The sequence below is a fragment of the Stegostoma tigrinum genome, chromosome 17 (genome assembly GCF_030684315.1).
Source record: "Stegostoma tigrinum isolate sSteTig4 chromosome 17, sSteTig4.hap1, whole genome shotgun sequence".
Taxonomy (NCBI): Eukaryota; Metazoa; Chordata; class Chondrichthyes; order Orectolobiformes; family Stegostomatidae; genus Stegostoma; species Stegostoma tigrinum.
In genome coordinates this window covers 56,258,928-56,274,948 of record NC_081370.1, presented here as the reverse complement: position 1 = coordinate 56,274,948, position 16,021 = coordinate 56,258,928, and positions in this window count along the sequence as shown.

The following is a 16,021-nucleotide window of genomic DNA, read 5'->3' as shown; positions in this document are numbered from 1 at the left end:
ACATTAACAGCATGTCTCATCATCATCATCATCATAGAACACCGCAGAAACAAGCCATTCGGCCCGACAAGTCTGCACCAACCCTCTGAAGAGCACCCCACCCAGACCCACCCCCCCTAAAGCTGCATTTCCAACAGTTAATGCATCTAACCTGCACATCCCTGAACACTATGGGTAACTTAACATGGCCAAACCACCTTACTTTGGATGGTGGGAGGAAACCACAGCACCGGGAAGAAACCCACACAGACACAGAGAGAACGTGCAAACTCCGCACAGGCAGCTGACCAAAGCCAGAATCAAATCTTGGTCCCTTCCACTGTGAGGTAACAGTGCTAACCACTGAACCACCATGCTGAGCTGTCTCCTGCAACAAAATCGTAAATGTTGGCTTTTTGTCTGTTCTAGCTTTCATTCTTTGTTGTGCACCCTTGAAAGAGAAAATAGACAGTATAGGAAATAGGAGGGACTAAAGGGAAAAATAGACAGTGTAGTTTTACTAGTAATCACAAAATATGTTTTAACAGTTCAAGATGCAAACATATGACAATATGATTAGATTACATAGTCATTTGAGTTAGTTTGAAAATGATTGGAAAATATAACCTAACTTGGAATGTGAATCATGCAAACATAACAAAAGAAAACAAAAGAACCGCGGATGCTGTAAACCAGAAAAAAACAAAACAAAGTTGCTGGAAACGCTCAGCAGATCTGGCAGCATCAGTAAAGAAAAATCAGAGTTAACATTTCAGGCCCGGTGACACTTCCTGCGTTCTGAGAAAGGGTCACCAGACTCCAAACATCAACTCAGATTTTTCTTCACACATGTTGCCAGAACCGCTGAGCTTTACCAGCGACTTCGGCTTTCATTGGTTTCTTTAACATATTAGGGTGGAAGCTAGAGAAGTACAGCATCGTGAAGTTATCTGTGAGCTTACAGTAAAGTGAGGTGCTGAGCCGTGTGTCTCTAATGGAGATGCATATGTTCAAGATAAGACTCATTCTGAAGTGTAGTCCATGGTAAGTCCGATGGTGGGATGAAACTTGTTGATATGGCAATGTAGTTGTTTCAGTGATTCCTCAATATGAGTCCAAAGGAAGAAAATATCATCAAAGATTCTATGTATCATGTTGGTAGGAGGTCCTGTGCAGCAGAGAAGTCTTGCTTGAAATTGTGCATGAAGGCGTTGGCATATTGGGGTGCAAATTTGGTCCTCATGGTTGTTCAGTGTGACTCGATAAAGATGTTGTCGAAGTTGATAACGTCATGGTTGAGGGTGAAGTGGATGAGTTGCAGGAAGGCGTCTGGAAATTGGAAGTTGGTGGTATTGAATACTGAGGCTGTTGCAAGGATGCTGTCATCATGGGGGCTGCTGGTGTAGAGTGCTAAAATGTCCATTGAGACAAGGAATGACCCAGTTCAACTTGCCCATGGGTGCTGAGTTTCTGTAAGATGTCAGTAGTATTGTGACAGAAGCTGGGAGTTCCCTGTACACTGAGTCTCAAGGTGCCTTTGACATAGCCAGAGAGGTTCTCACACAAGATAATAAAGTGTGAAGCTGGATGAACACAGCAGGCCAAGTAGCATCTCAGGAGCACAAAAGCTGACGTTTCGGGCCTAGACCCTTCGTCAGAGAGGGGGATGGGGGGAGGGAACTGGAATAAATAGGGAGAGAGGGGGAGGCGGACCGAAGATGGAGAGAAAAGAAGATAGGTGGAGAGGAGAGTATAGGTGGGGAGGTACAGAGGGGATAAGTCTGTCCAGGGAAGACGGACAGGTCAAGGAGGTGGGATGAGGTTAGTAGGTAGGAAATGGAGGTGCGGCTTGGGGTGGGAGGAAGGGCTGGGTGAGAGGAAGAACAGGTTAGGGAGGCAGAGACAGGTTGGACTGGTTTTGGGATGCAGTGGAGGGAGGGGAAGAGCTGGGCTGGTTGTGTGATGCAGTGGGGGGAGGGGACAAACTGGGCTGGTTTTGGGATGCGGTGGGGAAAGGGGAGATTTTGAAGCTGGTGAAGTCCACATTGATACCATTGGGCTGCAGAGTTCCCAAGCGGAATATGAGTTGCTGTTCCTGCAACCTTCGGGTGGCATCATTGTGGCACTGCAGGAGGCCCATGATGGACATGTCATCTAAAGAATGGGAGGGGGAGTTGAAGTGGTTCGCGACTGGGAGGTGCAGTTGTTTATTGCGAACCAAGCAGAGGTGTTCTGCAAAGCGGTCCCCAAGCCTCCGCTTGGTTTCCCCAATGTAGAGGAGCCCACACTGGTACAATGTATCCATCTCCTTGACCTGTCCGTCTTCCCTGGACTGACCTATTCCCTCCCTACCTCCCCACCTATACTCTCCCCTCCACCTATCTTCTTTTCTCTCCATCTTCGGTCCGCCTCCCCCTCTCTCCCTATTTATTCCAGAACCCTCACCCCATCCCCCTCTCTGATGAAGGGTCTAGGCCCGAAACGTTAGCTTTTGTGCTCCTGAGATGCTGCTTGGCCTGCTGTGTTCATCCAGCCTCACATTTTATTATCTTGGATTCTCCAGCATCTGCAGTTCCCATTATCACAGGTTCTCACACAAGGTTGCATTGCCTGATACAATAGGATGCCCAGGCATGTTGCCTTTCTGTTACTTCAGAAGGGTGTAGATGTCTCATAATCAAGAAGCGTGTGGGATGAGAGTGCATAGTGTACTCTGAAGTACTGGATCAAAGGTCTTGATCACCCTGTTGAGTTGATGAGTGTGTTCTTTGGTTAGATCGGCAGATCGGTTAGATTGCCTGTAATGTTCCTGGTTGTTCAGTTGTCAGTATGCGTCTTCCCGTTCTATGCTGTATGACAATCGCACCTCCTTGTCTGCTGGTTTGATGGCGATGTTGCGATTTGCCTTGAGAGGTGGATGGCATTACACTCTGCTTGGGTGACGTTCTGCACTATCTTGTGAGCATGGCTGATGAATCTGGTGTTAACACATCTCCTGACGTCTTGAGCAGCCTTCTGGAGATGACAAACACAGTAAAATTCATCAGACAAACCATGCTCTTGGAATTTTTCCACAAATCCCAAACCCCAAACCCCACTACCAGCACGATGTGGAAGCTTTGGAGAGAATACAGAAAAGGTTCACCAGGATGTTGCCTGGTCTCCAGGGCACTGACTATGAGGAAAGGTTAAAACGACAAGAATTGTTTTCACTGGAAACACAGTGGCTGAGAGGAGGCTTGATAGAGGTTGACAAAATTATGAGAGGCATAGATTGGGTGGATAGTCAGAGACTTTTTCCCAGGATTGAAGTTTCAATTACGAGGGGTCACAGGTTCAAGGTCAGACAGGGACAGTTTAAAGGAGATGTGTGAGGGAGGTTTTTCACGCAGAGAGTGGTAGCAGCCTGGAATGTACTACCAGAAGAGGTGGTGAAAGCAGGCACACTAAAGACATTTAAGAGGCACCTAGAAGGGCACATGAACAGGGAAGGAATAGAGGGATATGGATAAAAAAATGGCAAATTTGTTTTTAGATTAATTGATAGTCTGTACAGGCTTGGAGGGCCGAAGGGCTTCATCCTGTGCTGTACTTTTTAATTTGTTCATTTGTTCATGTTAGCAGCAAGCCTGATGAGACAATCAATGACAGTTGACAGAGAGACCTGTAGCGCAGCAACCAAAGAAGAAAAAGGTGAATTGCACCCTTCTGGAAGGTCGCTCCCCAAGGCTTGACATGTGTGGTCAAGCCATCAAGAGATGAGTTAACACCAGATTCATCAGGCGTGCTCACAAGGTAGCACAGAATATCACTCCAGCACAAAGCAATGCCATCCAGCCTGTCAAAACCAATCACAACATCATCATCAAACCAGCAGACAAACGAAGAGCCATCGTCACACAGAATAGAATGGGCTACTGAAAAGAGGCGCACTGACAGCTGAACAACCAGGTGCATTACAAACAACTACCCGCTGATCCGACACACCTACCAACTCAACCAACTGATCAAGATCTTTGAATCAAACTTTCAGAGTAGCCTACACACTCTCATCCCATGTGTTTCTCACACAGGAGACTGCTCCAGCCTTCTGAAGATACACAAAGCCAACACATCTGCGTGTCCCATTGTATCAGGCAATGTGACCCTGTCTCTGGCTACAATGAAGGCACCTTGGGATCCATTGTACAAGGAACCCCCAGCTTCTGTTGCAACGCTACCGACTTCTTACAGAAACTCTAGATCCACTGACCACCCAAACCAGGGACATTGCTCATCTCTATGGATGTGGCGGCACTTAACACCAACCTCCTCCATGATGATGGCATCCTGACAACAGCCTCAATTGCCAATTTCCAGATCCCATCCTACAACTCATCCGCTTCATCCTCAACCACAAGATCTTCATCTTCAACAACCAAATCTTCATCCGTTCACACAGAACAGCCAAAGGGACCAAATCTGCATGCCAATATGCCAACATTTTCATGCACAGGTTTAAGCAAGGTTTCTGTGTAAGACCTCTGACCAATGCTATACACCAGATACATTGACAATATTTTCTTCCTTTGGACACATGACGAGGAAACATTGAAACAACTGCATAGTGATATCAACAAGTTTCATCCCACCATCTGACTTTTCATGGATACTCTTTAGAATCAGTCTCATTCTTGGACACATGCATCTTCATCAGGAAAAGACACATCAGTGCAACACTCTACTGCAAGTCCGTGGTTAACCTCACGATGCTGCACTTCTCTAGCTTCCACTCTAAACATATTAAAGAAGCCATCCCCTATGGACAAGCCCTAAGCATGCACTGTATCTGCTCAGATGAGGAACAACGGGATGGACACCTAAAGCGTTTGAAGGATGTCCTTAAAAGAATGGGATATGATGCTCAACTCATTGATTGCCAGTTCTGATGTGCCCCATCAAAAAACCGCAATGGCCTGCTAAGAAGCCAGACACAGGATACTATTGATAGAGTAATCTTCATCGTCCAGTACTTCCCCGCAGAAGAGAAACTACGTCATGTTCTTCACAGCCTTCAACATGTCATTGGTGACGTTGAGCATCTCGCCAAGCTCATTCCAACATCTCCACTTCTTGCCTTCATACAGTCACCAAGCCTTATACAGACTACTGTTCGCAGCAAACCACTAGCCTCAGGACAACATCGACCACAACTCCACACAACCCTGCCATGGCAACCTCTGCAAGATGTCAGATCATCGACATGAGCACTACCATCACACGTGGGAATGCCAGCCACCACATGCATGGCAGATGCTTGTGTGACTTGGTCAATGTTGTCTATCTCATACATTGCAGGTGAGGATGCCCTGAGGCATGGTATATTGGTGAGACCATGCAAACGCTACGACAACAGATAAATGGACACCATGCAACAATCGCCAGGCAGGAATGTTCCCTCCCAGTGGGTGAACACTTCAGCGATCAAGGACATCCAGCCTCTGATCTTCGGGTAAGTATCCTCCATGGTGGCCTTCAAGACGCACAACAATGCAGAATCGTTGAGCAGAAGCTGATAGCCAAGTTCCACACCCATGGAGACAGCCTCAACCATAACCTTGGGTTCAAGGTGCTCTACATGTGACCCCACCACATTGTTCTGTATCTGTAAAATCTTCCTTACTGTCATGTTTTGACACCATCACCTTGAAAATTGTTACAATCTTTCAACCTTAATCTGTTTTTACAAATTTGGAATTACTAGTTATTTTGGTTAGACCCTAGGAATGTGACTGTTATATCTATCACGTTATTCCAGCCATTTAGTTTGTTTCAAGCAACACTTTACTTTTAATGATTTGTAATTTAAAAATTTTGTCACATTATAGGTCATCCCTTCACTTGTTATTCATCTGTTGACACTTTACTCACACCATCATACACTCTTGATCACCTGCAGAGACCTATTATTCAGCCTGTCAACCTCCACTCACAACTTTTGGCCTCTCTCCCCATTGATCCCACCGCATTTAGATTCTGTGCCCTTGTGCTTCTCTCCCACTTCACCTGACAAAGGTGTTACACTCCAAAAGTTTGTGATTTAAAATAAACCTGTTGGACTATAACCTATATTCCAGCAAATGCAGTAGACTAGATTCTTGGAAGTGCGGGTGAAGTATTGCTTCACCTGGAAGGTATGTTTGGGTCCTTGGATACTGGAGAGGGAGGAGCTAAATGGGCAGGTGTTACACGACTGCCGGTTACAGGGGAAGGTGCTGGAGGCCTGTGGGGAGGTGTTGGGAGTGAACAGTTCACTTGTACTTCCCAGAATCTAGTCTACTGCATTCGCTGCTCACAATGTGGTCTCCTCTACATTGGGGGAACGAAGCTTAGGCTTGGTGACAGTTTTGCAGAACATCTACTTGCAAAAAAGACCCTGAGCTACCCGTTGCCTGCCACTTCAATGCACCACCTGCTCCCAGGCCAACATCTCTATCTCTGGCTTGCTACGGTGTTCCAGTGAAGCCCAATGCAAGCTGGAGGAACAACACCTCATTTTCTGCTTTGGGACCCTACAGCCCTCCAGACTCAATACTGAGTCCAATAATTTTAGGAGCTAAACTCTCCCATGTCCCAAGCCCCACCCCACACACCAGGCCTTGTTACCACATAGCCTGCCATTGCACACCTACTGTTGATAGTCACGAACAGTCCCATTAACAACTATCCACCCTCCCAGCCTGATCATTAGCAACTCCTTTGTCTGTCCAACTGTCTTTATCTCTCTTTGGGCTCTATCCTATTGGTTATTTCCTATCCCACCCACCTCCCTATTTTCTGCATATAAACTGACGTTTTCCCAGCCAACATCAGTGTTGTGGTAGGGTCATGGGACCCAAAATGTTAACTCTGTTTTCTCCTTCACAGGTGCTGCCAGACCTGCTGAGCTTTTGCAGCAACTTTGTTTTTGCTCCTGATTTACAGCATCCGTAGTTCTTTTGGTTTTTATAACCTGGTGTCGTCTGACTTCTGACTTTACCCACCCCAGTCCAACACTGGCACCACCATAGCATGGGGAGGGATGGAGTAGCTAAATGTACAACATTTTTAATGATAATTATTATTTGTAGGATTAGTTGATTAAAGGTTTGTCTTCTGTAAAAACAATATAAAATATTTGTTCTTGCTTTAAAATTTGAAATGCATACATTTTCTTGAAATGTACACATGACTAAATGTTTAAAGAAATCTGAGTCTTGCCTTGTCTAAGAGGAAATGAAGTGTTAAGCTTAACCTTTCACCTTTCAAATGTTTCTTAGTCATCTTGCATGTTTTTGTCAGTTTGTCTCTGACATCTGAAAGAAAAGCTTTCACTCGACTTACAATTTAACTGCAATAAGCTTCACCACAATACAGCTATTTTATTACAGACCTTCACGTTACTTTAAATAGAAAGACACAGTCCCCTTTTAAATTATTTCAGCAAAACCCCCACTTATGATGATCCCAGCTGATATTACTATGGGACAAGTCAGATCCCAGGCTGAAATCTAGTTTAACAGACCATATTTTGTCATGTTTTTATTTAATATGTTGATGTTTCAATGAAGCACAAGAATGTATTTGTATGGGTTATGAGTTCAAAATTAAAGCAAAATACTGTTATGCAAACCAGTAAAAGAATTAGGACAAATCAAGCCACTTGCATGTAAAAGAATTTTAAAGATGTTCAGAATACATGCTGAAATAAAATCCCATCTGTTCCCAACACTAACTTTACATTCAAAAATACCAGAGAGTTTCATCTACAAATTCTGATCAAACACTTTTGCTCCTAAATTTCTAAACTGCAGCCCTTACACTGAGGTAACCTATTTCCTAAGTGCCCTGACTAGTTCCTTTCTCAAGGGGAAACTTCTTTATATCTAATTTCAAACAGGTCTTCTGAGAACTGCAAGCAACAGTTTTTCAATTTATGGGTTTTTCCCTTAATTGTGATTCTCCTGTTCCAAAAGCAAGTTAATGCATTTCAATACTAATGCATTATCGCTCCAAGAGTTGCTGTCTCACACATAAAGGTTTAAAAATCACTTTACCATAAAGACTGGCAAGTTAATTATGAAATTCTGTTGTACACATAGACTAAAACCCACATGCCACTAGTTCAAAATTCAAAGTCTAAAGTAAATTTTAATGTGTATGTAAGTATGATATGTATGTAAATCCCACACCTTGCAATATAATACTCTGCCATTTAATAATATCATGGCTAATCATCCACTTCATTGCTTTTCATTCACATTATCTTCCTCACCATTTATCTCATTGCTATTAAAAGTATTTCAATCTCTTCTTTAAACATATTTGATGACAGCTTCTATTCGGTAATTTTTTGTCAATCATCTTTTGAAAGTCAATATATGCAAGATCAATCATATCACCCTTATCATACCTCTTCTATTGTATCAATATTAAGCAACAAAATATTCTTTGAATTAAGGTGTTTTCACTTGCAGTTATAAAACACATGTTTTTGCACAGAACAATGAAATTTATTGTGAATTATTAAACATGTCCATGCTGTCATGGTGGTCATGATAAGATATGAAATTCCGCCACTTATTTTTAGTTCCTGGGACTGAAATGGTTTGAACAATGAAAAACACTGACTATAAACAGTCAAAGGGATCAACTGACCATTCAGTTAAACAACTACCTGATCACACATTTTAACCACGAAACCAATGTGGAAAAAACACAAGGAGGCTTGGAGACCGCTTTGCAGAACACCTCCGCTCAGTTTGCAATAAACAACTGCACCTCCCAGTCGCAAACCATTTCCACTCCCCCTCCTATTCTCTAGATGACATGTCCATCATGGGCCTCCTGCAGTGCCACAATGATGCCACCCGAAGGTTGCAGGAACAGCAACTCATATTCCGCCTGGGAACCCTGCAGCCTAATGGTATCAAAGTGGACTTCACCAGTTTCAAAATCTCCCCTTCCCCTACTGCATCCCTAAACCAGCCTAGTTCGTCCCCTCCCCCCACTGCACCACACAACCAGCCCAGCTTTTCCCCCCCACCCACTGCATCCCAAAACCAGTCCAACCTGTCTCTGCCTCCCTAACCGGTTCTTCCTCTCACCCATCCCTTCCTCCCACCCCAAGCCGCACCCCCATCTACCTACTAACCTCATCCCACCTCCTTGACCTGTCCGTCTTCCCTGGACTGACCTATCCCCTCCCTACCTCCCCACCTATACTCTCCTCTCCACCTATCTTCTTTTCTCTCCATCTTCGGTCCGCCTCCCCCTCTCTCCCTATTTATTCCAGAACCCTCACCCCATCCCCCTTTTCTAATGAAGGGTCTAGGCCCGAAACGTCAGCTTTTGTGCTCCTGAGATGCTGCTTGGCCTGCTGTGTTCATCCAGCCTCACATTTTATTATCTTGGAATTCTCCAGCATCTGCAGTTCCCATTATCTCTGGAAAAAACACAAGATTGCCTGAATTGAAAATACCATTCTTTTATCAAAAGGTACTGAAACTATTTCACCTCGTCGAGAGAGTTAAAAATCCTTGCCTCTTATATTGATTTGCACATTGGAAATGGAAGTAATCACAAGCACTTATCATGCTTAGAAACAGTGAATGCAGACAATGAAATAGACAAAGCAACTTGTATTTCAGGAGGCTGCTTTTGACTGAATGGAGAAATCGATTTGTAATTCAACAACTGGAGAAAATTTGCTCCTCTCTCTCTCTCTCTTTCTGAGTCTATTGAATGACAATGCATCCAGGCTATATCACTTGGAGAGAAACATCTGGACACTAAAAAATTGAAGAGATCTGCAATATTTGCTGCTGCAGATGATATATGAATTAAACAACAATAGTCTCAGGTTCAAAATGTTAGGCCTCAGAAGAAGGCAAAAAATAGGAGCAGGATTACACCTCAAGACTGCTCCAACATTCATTAAAATCATGACTGATTTGCCCCAGGCCTCAAAGTCATCTTCATTGCAGCTCAGCATCGCTGTCAAGACCTTAATACTTCAAAAATTCATCTACCTCTTCTTTAAATGCTTCCAACGATCTAACCTCTGGGGTAGAGAATTCCAAACATTTCCTTTTCTCTAGGAGAAGAAATTCCTTTGTATCTTCGTTTTAAATTATTCAGTATTTATGTTCCCTAATTAAAGATTTCCCACGAGTGGAACATCTACTCCATCAAACGCCTCAGGATCTTACTTGCTGTATCAGCTCTCATTTGTCTAAAATCTAATGAATAAAGGCTAAGCCAGTTTAACCATTCTTGATAAGGCAACTCCCTCATGTGCCCTTTCTAAGAAGGTGACCTAAACTGCACACTGTGCTCCAGGTATAGCCTTACCAACAGCTTGTATTGATTGTAACAAGATTTCACTTTTATTAAATCCTAGCTTCCAGAGAATAAAGGCCAAAATTCCATTTACCTTCTTAATTATTTGCTGCACCTGCACACTGAAGTTTTGTGTTTCACACACAAGAACATCTATTTCCTCTGTGCCACACATTTTTTTGGAGTCTTTCTCCATTTAATTAATACTCTGAATTTTGATTCGTCCTCTTAAAGTATGTACCCACAGACTTTGTTACATCAAATTCTAACTGCCACGTTTTTATCCATTCACATGATTGAAGAAACTCAGTAGGTCTGGCAGCATCTGTGGAAAGAAAACAGAGTTAACTGTTCAGGTGCAGTGACCCTTCTTTAGAACTGACCCAAAATATTAACTCTGCTCTTTCACCACAGATGCTGCTAGATCCCAGCAATATCTGTTTTTGTTTCAGCTTTGTAGCATCCACAGTATGTGATTTTATCTATATTCCCTAGTAGGTTCCTCATCACAACATGCTTTCCCACCTATTTTGTTTCATCAGCAAATTTGAAAACAACAACAATTTGAAAACATAGCCCATCCTACAATTCATTCAGATAGAATGGAAAAAATTGAGACCCAAGACTGATCCTTTTCTGGCGTGACAGAGACCCACTGATCTAACTCTCTGTGTTCTGTGCGTTAACCAAGTCTCTCTGTGTAACAACCTTTTCAAGTGGAATTCTTTCAAATATGGTCTCTTCTGAGAGTCCAAACATGCGACATATACTGTTGCCCTTTTATCAGTTTAGCTTATTATACTGTCAATGAATTTGTCAAAAACAGAAGTGTTAAGAAATTTAAACTTCGTAAACTAAATACTAATGCTAAAACTAAACTGTGTTCCTTTTCTGAGATAATGGGAACTGCAGTTGCTGGAGAATCCAAGATAATAAAATGTGAGGCTGGATGAACACAGCAGGCCCAGCAGCATCTCAGGAGCACAAAAGCTGACGTTTCGGGCCTAGACCCTTCATCATCAGAGCTCTCTGATGATGAAGGGTCTAGGCCCGAAACGTCAGCTTTTGTGCTCCTGAGATGCTGCTGGGCCTGCTGTGTTCATCCAGCCTCACATTTTATTATCTTGTGTTCCTTTTCTCCTTCCTTTTGTACTGAACACTGTCCCATTTTTATTTTCTTTGTGTGTGTGTGTGTTTCATCTTGATTAATTTTCTTGGGGTTAGGGTATATTTTAATTGCTCTTCCCTTCATTCAAGAAAAGCTTTTAATTGGCTGCTTAGTGATACGGTAGGCTTTGAGTAAATACATCCTTTTTACAGAGAGCTATAGCCTCTTATTAAAGGTAACATGAATCCTTATTGCAGCCAATCAAAGACATTGGGAGAGGAGAACAGTTTTATCTCTCTTTACCTGGCCAATATTGGGCTGACTGATTTGTATTGCCAGGTTTGATCCTCCCATTCTTTGTAGTAGTTTGTAACATTGGATAGTTGCCTTTTTAAGCTGAGGCGCAACATTTCAGAACAGTGAGATTATGCTGGAGCTGTACGCAATATTGGTTAGGCCACAGCTAGAGTATTATGTGCAGTTCTGGAATCCATATCGTAGGATGAATGGGATTGCACTGGAAAGGTTGCAGGGGAGAATTACCAGAATCATAGAATCATAGAATCCCTACAGTGTGGAAGCTGGCCCTTTGGCCCAACGAGTCCACACTGACCCACAGAGCATTCCACCCAGACCCACCCCCCTATAGCCCACCTAACCTACATATCCCTGAACACTATGAGCAATTTAGCATGACCAATTTTGCCTGGGCTGGAGAATTTTAGTTAAGAATAGAAATTGGATTGTCCAGGGCTGTTTACCTCAGAGCAAGGGAGACGGGGTGGTGGGGGCGGGGGTGTGTTGCTGGTGGGGGTCATCACTGAGATGCTTAAAATTATGGAAGTAAACAGGAAAGAATATTTCCCCTTGGTGGAGGGATCATTGGCCAACGGCATAGATTTATGGTAAGGGGCAGGACGTTTATAGGGAATGTGAGGACAAGCACTTTTCCCCCAGAGAGTGTTGGAAATGTGAAACTCACTGCCTGTAAGGGTGGTAGCAGCAGAAACCCTCATGACGTTTCATAAGTATTTAGATGTGCACTCGTGATACCAAGACATGTAAGGTCAGAAGTCTCATGACACCAGGTTTATTTAACAGCCAACAGTTTATGTAAAGCCACAAGCTTTCATAGCACTGCTCCTTGATCAGGTGAAAGATAATAACGTGGTATCATAAGAATTCTGACTTTGTCCACCCCAGTCAACGCTGGCTTCTCCACATCAAGGCACACAAGGCTATGAGCCAACCATTGGAAAATGGCATTTAAATAGTCAGGCTGGTGCAGACTGAATGGACTGAATTCTTTTGTCTGTGCCATAGACCTCTGTAACACTATGACTATTTGTCATCACAATGTTCAAGAATGACTGTCAATTTGATGGCATATATTCTGGCCAGAATATATTTGAAATAACTGCACAGAACTGGTATCCCATCACAAAGTTAACCTTTCTTTACATGTGCATGGCACACTGGCAATGGCCAGTCGGTCAGAGTCAGTCTTGAAGTGAGGAGATTCTGAATCCCTGGTTATATACAATTAAAAACCAAAAAAAACTGTGGATGGTGTAAATCAAGAACAAAAAACAGAAGTTGCTGGAAAAGCGTGGCCAGTCTGGCAGGGTCTGTGAAGAAAATATTAGAGTTAACATTTCGGGTCCAGTGACCCTTCTACCTCTGATTTTTCTTCACAGATGCCAACAGACCAGCTGGGCTTTTCCAGCAACTTCTGTTTTTGTCCCTGTTTATATCTATCAGCCAGGGCTCCCTGATTGGCACAGTCTAATAACCCCAAACAAGGATCTCATAGTCAATAAGACCCATCAAGTTCCAATCACTATATTATTCCATTCCCACTTGCCTGAAAAAGCCACATCTACCCAGCCTGGATTGTTCTCCTACTTTCAATACTAACATATAAAATATCTCCTCTCTATTTTCTCTCCAATCCAATGCTATTACACCCTCCTTAACTGTTACTTTGACAGTACCTGGTAAAGTGTGGAATTAGATACAAATCCTTCTCCTGATCATATCTTCTTTTACCGAATAAAGCATTACATATGTTTTCCTGCTACTGACTACCCCAGTACCTCAGCAGTATTAGGGCGGCACGGTGGCTCAGTGGTTAGCACTGCAGCCTCACAGCGCCAGGGACCTGGGTTCAATTCCAGCCTCAGGTGACCGTCTGTGTGGAGTTTACACGTTCTCCCTGTGTCTGTGTGGGTTTCTTCCGGGTGCTCCGGCTTCCTGCCACAGTCCAAAGATGCGCAGGTTAGGTGGATTGACCATGTTAAATTGCCCGTAATGTTCAGTGAGGTGTACGTTATGGGGATGGGTCTGGATGGGATGTTCTGAGGGTCAGTGTGGACTTGTTGGGCTGAAGGGCCTGCTTCCACAGTGTTGTGATTCTATATCTATCTGTTTTGAAGATAACTTTAAAAATAACTTAAAATCCATGAACAGACTAATGTGAATTAACAGCCCTCAGGTCCCATCTCAGGCTATCATGACCCAGTGCATACCATCAAGGTACAGTTAGAGATACTTAGAATTTGTAACATGTATGAAAAGTGTTCGACGCTGCAAACTTGACTCATAAGAGCATAAAGAATACAGACTAGAGGCCATATGGTTCCTTCTGCCTGTTGCACTTTCAATAAGACTGTGGCTGATCTAATTTTGGCCTCAATTACACTTACTTCTCTGTTCCCCAAAACCCTGAATCTCTTGTACATCAAAATATATGCAATTCAAACTTGAATATCTTTAATAATCCAGCCTCTGCTGCTTTTGAAAAATTCCAAAGATTGATGATCCCCTGAGGGAAAAAAAAATCACTAAACTGGAGATCCTTTCTTTTAAAATTGTCGTCCCTGATCCCAGGTTTGCTCACAAGGGTCAATATCCTCACAGCATCTAATGGGTCACACCCCTCAAATCTTGTAAATTTAATTAGATCAGCACTCGTTCTACAAAACTCCAATGACTGTCGGCTCAACCATTCCACATAACATAACCCATTCATCCAAGGAACTTTCTTTGAACTGTCTCTAATGTAATTCCTCCTTAAATTGAAAGATCCAAACTGTAAGTGTTACTCTATGTGATGATTTCGTCATTGGCGAAGCAAGACTCTACAGCCACCTCACAGTAAAAGTGAGCATTTCATTAACTATCCAAATTATCTGCTGTTACCTGCACTTTGTCATACCTTTTGTTCACATGAGGAATGTGGGTGCCACTGGTGGCGTAGGTGTATAAATTTTTTTTTGTATATCCTATGAATAAAGTATATTTTTTAAATTAAAAAAATGGCCACTGGTTGCCAGCATTTATTGCCTATACCAACTGCCCTTGAACAAAATGGCTTGCTTGGCCATTTCAGAGGGCAGTTAAGAGTCAACAAATTGCTGTTGCACATGTAGGCCAGAACAGGTGTGGGTGGCAGATTTCCTTCCCTGAAAGACGTTTGTGCATCAATAGGTACCTTCCCCAATAATTGGCAATGGTTTCATGCTAATCAGTAGATTCTTAATTCCAGATTTTCTTTTGTGTGTTGGATTCAAACACCATTATCTGCAATGGCAAGGTTTGAACACAGGACCCCAGGTGGTTTACTGAGTTTCCTGAAGTAACAGTCCAGTGACAATACTCCTTGGCATTTTTTAAAAATCATTCATGGAATGTGGGCATTACAGGCCAGGCCAGCATTTATTGCCAATCCCTAATCACCCAGTGGCAAGTAAGAGTCAGCTGTATTGCTGTGAGTCTGGAGTTACATGTAGTTCAGACTATGCAAAGATGGCAGTGTCCCTTCTGATGGAACATTAGTGAAAGAAATGAGTTTTTTTCAAAAGCAACAATTAATCCATGGTCATCGTTAGTCTCTTTCTACCAGAGTTTTTTATTGAATTCCAATTCCAACATGTCTCCCTGACAATCTGTCTGAGGTTCTCGCTGAGAATCAGAGAGGTGTAGATTAGATGGGTTAAAGAGGGATGGGTCTGGATGGGAAGCTCTGAGGGTCAGTGTGGACTTGTTGGGCCGAAAGGCCTGTTTCCGCAGTTTGGGATTCTGTGATTCTATATCTATCTGTTTTGAAGATAACCTTAAAAATAACTTAAAATTCATGAACAGACTAATGCCTCTGGGAATCTTAGAGTCAGTATCTGGTTGTCTGTCTTCAGTTACAATAAATGTAGCTTTTCTATTCTTCTTATCGAATAGGAAAAAACTTACATCATGCCCCTTTTGTCAAATCTCTGCCTATTTATACATCAATATCTCCCTTTGCTAACTTCATACCTTCCCTACAACGTGCTTAAACACCAATCTTCAAATTGTGATGCAAGGTAGGGCTTTCAAAGCGATTAATTATTGAATTTGGATTTCTGAGTTTGAACTGATGATATATACGCGTTCTCTCTGTTAGGTGGTGCTTTATAATTAAATTCTAAGCATCTAGACACGATGATTTACCTTAAAACAGAGGATGAGAGAAAGCCTTCCTGGACAATAATAAGTTTTTGTTTACTTTGGGAGAATTCATAAGCGAAGACATTAAACAGT